The sequence below is a fragment of the Micromys minutus genome (genome assembly GCF_963924665.1).
Source record: "Micromys minutus genome assembly, chromosome: 21".
Lineage (NCBI taxonomy): Eukaryota > Metazoa > Chordata > Mammalia > Rodentia > Muridae > Micromys > Micromys minutus.
The window spans coordinates 48,886,913-48,892,912 of record NC_137956.1 but is presented as its reverse complement, the minus strand read 5'-3'; positions in this window follow the sequence as shown (position 1 = coordinate 48,892,912).

Sequence of the window (6,000 nt, the reverse complement as noted above, 5' to 3'; positions counted from 1 at the left end):
CCCTAGGAGAGCTGAGATGCCTTCAGCCCTTAGGTCTGCCCTAGGCCATCAGTCACTATTGATACTTTGTTTTCCCTGAATCATGAAAGGTCAACTGGGAAGACTGACCCCCAACACCAGAGCAGCAGATAAACCCTGCAGGTGGGGGTCTTCAAATCCCCACAGAGCTCACCGGTACTGAAGGATGAATGGCCCCCTGAAGCACCCCACACAGCCCATGAACCCCACCACCGGCCCCACCCACCCAGGGTGTGTTCCTCTCACCTCTCCGCAGCTCCTCACACCCATGGCTGTTCAGATGTACTTAAGCTTGTAGCCTTTCTCAAAAAATAGAGCCACTCCCTGCCTTAGCTCTCTTTCAGAGATGTGCAAACCCTCCTAAGTCAAGGCACAGGCCTACCCTTCAGGCTTGCTGCACTGTTACTTAGTGCCCTCCAAAGCTTTTCCACTGGTTTGTTTGCTTGCTTGTTTTTGAGACAGGGTCTCATCATGTAGCCCTGGCTAATCTGGAACTTGCTGTGTAGACCAGGCTGGCCTCAAACTCACAGAGATCTGCCTGCCCCTGCTTCTCGTGTCCTGGGATTTAAAAATGTGACCAAGGCCAGCCTTTTTATGTTGTTTTTGTTTGTTTGTTTTGTTGGTTGGTTGTTAAGTTGGTTGGCTGGTTGGTTGGTTGGTTGGTTGGTTGGTTAGTTGGTTGGTTGGTTAGTTGTTTGGTTGGTTGGTTGTTAAGTTGATTGGTTAGTTGGTTGGTTGGTTGATTGGTTGTTAAGTTGGTTGGTTGATTGTTAAGTTAGTTAATTAGTTGGTTGGTTTGCCCATTGCCTTTTTTTGGGGGGGTCTATCACCTACCTGCCATGGGTCACTATTCTAATCTAGACAGAGAGGAAGGAAGGAAAGAAAAAGGGATGGACCAAAAATATTGCCTCTAGTTATAAGACCAAGAAAGGGGCACCATAGCCAGACAGAAGGCTTTTAGAGCCATAAGAAGTGGTTTCTACTACTTCCAGCCAAGGAGGAGCCATCTAAGACCTAGTGGAAGCCACAACCACACAGTCACACAATAGTAACAGAAACTTCTGGTCCCAGGAATCACCAAGTCCAAGAGGGATCCTGGACTTCTGCCCTCACACTCCCTTCTGGGCTGCTGTCAGCTGATGACAGTTGAAACAAAAGGTCCAGGTCAGATCAGAGCCTCACACCAGAGATCCCCATATCCAAGTTCCAACAGAAGGTCGCCCGTCATGCCAAAAGCCAACCAGGTCTGAATGTCAGAGGACAGCGGCCAGATTGCAGCTCTGAGCTGTTTGGATGACCTGAAAAGTGTTTTGTACTGAAGGCTCACTCTGTTGGCCAGGCTCAGTGGCATACACATTTAATCCCAGCACTTGGAAGGCAGAGGCAGGTGAACCGTTATGAGCTCAAGTCCAGCCTGGTCCACACATCAAGTCTCAGGGCAGCCTGGGCTACATAATGGGGCCCATGTGAAAACACCACCAAAAACACAAGATTTGCTTTGTTCTTCATCTCTGTGTCGGTGTGCATTCTCTGTCTATCTAGATCCCTATCTCTCTTTCTATTCCTCCATCTCTGTCTCCGGTCCTTTCCCTCCTTCCCTCCCTCTCTGAGCAGGGAACGTTGTCTTTTTATGTAGGTCAAGCTGTCCTGGACCTCTGTGTCCTGGCTAGTTTTGTGTCAACCTGACACAAGCTAGAGGCATCTGAGAGCAGGAGACACAGCTGGAACAGAGAGACTGGGCAGTAGGCAAGCCTGTAAGCATTTCTTTAAAGATTTGTTTATTATATGTGAGTGCACTGTCGCTGTCCTCAGACACACCAGAAGAGGGCGCCAGATCCCATTACAAATGGTTGTGAGCCCCCATGTGGTTGCTGGGATTTGAACTCAGGACCTCTGGAAGAGCAGTCAGTGCTCTTAACAACTGAGCCATCTCTCCAGCCCCAGCATTTTCTTAATTAGTGATTGATGGGGGAGGGCACAGCCCATTGTGGGCGGAGCCATCCCTGGGCTGGTAGACCTGGGTTCTATAAGAAAGCAGGCTGAGCAAGCCAGGGGAACAAGCCAGTAAGCAGCACCCCTCCACGGCCTCTGAATCAGCTCCTGCCTCCAGGTTCCTGCCCTGCTTGAGTTCCAGTCCCCACCGCTTTTGACATGAACTGCTCCATGGAACTGTGAGTGAAATCAACCCTTTCTGCTCCTCATTGCTTTTGGTCATAGTGTTTCATCAGCAACAGTGACCCTAACTAAGTCATTCTCCCTCCTTGGCCCTCTTGCCTCTGCCTCTCACGTGCTGGCTGGAATGCAGACAGTGGAGAGTCCAGTGTTGCTGGCCATCTTAGAGAATTATTTTTAAGCTGTTGCTGTTTCTTCAGCTCCCCCTGTACTAAAATTCTTAGCAAGCAGTTCTCCACAAAGGAAGCAGACAGAAGCCTGGGAGCTAGAAAAATAGGAACCACACATGTCCTGTGTCTGCAAGTACAGAACTAGCTAGACAGACTGACCTATTTATGTGAGGGAATCGGGAAGTATCCATTGCCAAGACTCAGAAATGCTGCAAGTCTCAGCAACCAGCTGGAGATGAGCAGTTGAGAGGCCCCGCACCCAAGTGAGGAGCCTGGGCTTGGGACAGAGGGTAACTCCAGATACTCCAGGCTAAGCAGCATCCAGCTTTCCCCTGGACCTTGCTTCTCCCAAAGGCGGCCATATGGGAAAAGTCCTCATAGGACCTCCTTATCCAGAACCTACACACTTTAATCATCTCTCTCTCCTGGTAAGAAGGAACCTTGAGTGTTCTCCAGGCTGGGCCAACAGAATTGCAGAGGGCGCCTGTGTGAGCCAAGAGTGAGTCTCCTGAAGGTGGTCGTCTTTACTGTCTTTATTGTCTCACCCTACTGAAAACCCAGGGTCTAACCCCAGCTCTGCCACTCACAAGCCCTGCAGATAGACAAGAGTCCTTTGGCCTCTCTGAGCCTCTGTTTATTCATGGAGGAAATCAAGTCCTGCCTGGACACGGAAGTGTATGCCTATAGCCCCCAGCAACTGGGAGGCAGAGACAGGAGAAGAATGTGAGTTTCGGGCTGAGACCCAGTGCCTGGGTGTGCTACCTCGTTCCAGTTGGACTGTGGTCACCCGAGTGTGTTCTTCACTGGAAACAGGCTGAGAAGAAGCAAGTACGCAGGTGTAACTATTCCTTCAAACAAAACCAAGGGAAGGGAAGGAGGGAGGGAGGGAGGAGGGAAAGAGGGGGGAGGGAGGGGGAGGGAAGAAGGGAGAGAGTTCAATCCCTGGAACCCACATGACTGAAGGGAGAAATGACAGAGGATGTGCTCAGTGACCCCCATGTGACCTTCATCAAGACACTGCCAGGGGCTGCAGAGATGGTTCAGTGGTTAGGAGCTCCGCCTAGACCTTCAGAAGACCTGAGTCCAATTCCCAGCACCCATATGGTAGCTCACAACTGTAAGTCCCGTTCCAGGGGAGCCGCATCCTCTCTGACCTCCATGGACACCAGGCATGCACACACTGCTATACACACATGCAGGTGAAACCATCATGCACATAAAATTATAAAAACTATTTGAACTCACCCACTCTACTCCAGAGAGGTTCCGTACCTTCACTCCCTTTCGTGGCTAGAAGTGACCTGAGGAGAAGGATCGTCCAGCCCCAGGACGATCCAGTCTGTAGTCTTCGTGAAGCAGATGACTCCTACCGCCATGTGGGCCTTGCAGAGGAACCACAGCTCACAGCGATGGACAGAAAATCTTGTTAATGTAGGAGGAGTCCGAGTTCTGTGTCCCACACAAACTGAACAATTACTTGAAAGTTCTTGAGAGGTCGGAGAGTGCCCTCAGTTCCTGGTTTTCCCACACTGGGGACAACAAGAAGCATGAACACACCCTTATGTGCTTGACCTCTGTCCTTATCCAGACTACAACCAGTAAAAGTATAACACACACATAAAGACCCAGTTCAACAGATACAAGCCAAGTGTGTGATTCTAGACATGTGTCTCCATCCAGAGCATCTGCCGTGTTGGGGACTGAGCTCATGGCTTCCTGAACGCTCGGCAAACACCCAAGCAACTGAGCCACACGTCCACTTCTATTTCTTGTAACTCCTTCCGTGGGTACCTGCTCTTGTTTTACAAACACAATGAGGTCTCCCAACCCCCACAGCATGTTTGTGACTCTTCTGGCCCTGGATGCTGCCAGTCAAACACTCACAGATATCTCAGACTGAACCCCCTACTATTACCCACGAGCCTGCGGGTCCTGTCGTCTGTAAGCCCCTGACTGCATTGGCTTTCTTTCTGGGTGGGTCAGGAGGCCGCTGAAGGGCTTTGAATAAGAAGGAATGTGGAGAACTTGCTTGTGAAGGGATAGCCCTCCCTATGTTGAGAGCAGTCAACAGGGAGACATTAGGAGAAGAGTCCCAGGGAAGAAAGATGGCAGTCATCCTGGTTGCTAAGGGTTTCCTCAGAAAACTTTTGGTGCCCAAAACAAGAGAGCATTCCTGAACACACACCCTCTAGCATCAACCTCTCCAAGAGCTGGGATTACAGATGTGCACCACCACCACACAGCCTGGCTGATCTGTTAGGGGCATGTTTGTTTGCTGATCTGTTCAGGAGCCATGTCCTTGGGGGTTGGAGGTGGGGCCTAAGGCAGAGCAGGCCATAGTAAAGCTAAAAGAAGAGCCAATTACTCTGTGGCGATGGGTCCGTTTACCAGATAGGAGTGGGTGCTTGCTTAGTGCTGCCAGTTGTTCTGGTACCGAAAGTACCAGAAGTACCTGAGGTACTGATGGTAATGATCACCTGCAGTGAGGTGAGGGAGGTTTACCGGAGATCTGAAAATGGGTGAAATTCGGAACCGGCACATGAAAGAACAGCAGCAGGAACAAAGAAGGCTGACTGCTGACCAGCCATCCGGACGCACCGAGGTCTCGGAGGTCACAGATAAGGAGGCACTGGTCAGCACTTTCAGATTCTCGGTTCCCTGAATGCTTGTCTCAGTTCTGCCCACATTGGTCCCTCTCAATTTTGCTGTTCATTTGGCAGAAGTATCTGGGGGTTCACAATGGCCCACTCATGCTTAGAGTGAGGAGCTCTGCTCATCCCAAGACATAGCATCCAACTGGAGTGCCCAGTTCCATGCGCAGGGAGAAAGAGATATATGGGAAAGTGCCTACCTCTGGGAGCTTTGTGGTCAAGTCTCAGGACACCCAAAATGAGGAGGCAATCTCAAATGGCTTCTAGCAGAGTATATTACATTTCAACGGTGACAAAGTGGCTTCAAGCAAAGAGGAGAACCAAATGCTCCCGACAACCTTTGGTCCAGAAGGCAGAAAACAAATGTTCAAAGCTCCGGAATATGGAGCCAGCTTAGCCACCAGCACAGCACTGGGGGTATTTAATAAACATCTCTGGGAATAAACACACCCTCCAAGTGTGGTAGTCGGCTTTAATTGTCAACTTGCTACAAGCTAGGATTTCCTGAGAGTCTCAGTGAGAGGTTGTCTACGGTAGGTTGGCCTGTGTGCATGTCTTTGGGGGACTGTCTTAATTAGGTTCATTGATGTGGGAAGACCCAGCCCACGGTGGGTGGTACCATTCCCTAAGCATGGGATGCTAGACTATAGAAGAATGAAGAAACAAAGCTGAGCCCAAGCAAACAAGTGACAGGGCAGCACCCACATCACTTCTCTTAGCTCCTGACTGTGGCTGCGTCTCAGAACTGCACATTAGGAGTTCCTGCCTTGATTTCCCCACAGTGATAGACTGTAACCTGTAATTGTGAGCTAAAACAAAAATTCCTTTCTTCCCTAGGTTGTTGTTGGGTTTTGTTTGTTTGTTTATCGGTTTTGTTTTAGAGTATTTTATCACTGCAACAGGAACAAACATGTATGATGTTTTGTAACACGTTAAAAGAAATGAAGGAAAAAAAAACACAAGGGGGTAACACAGAGCCTCCAGCTGAG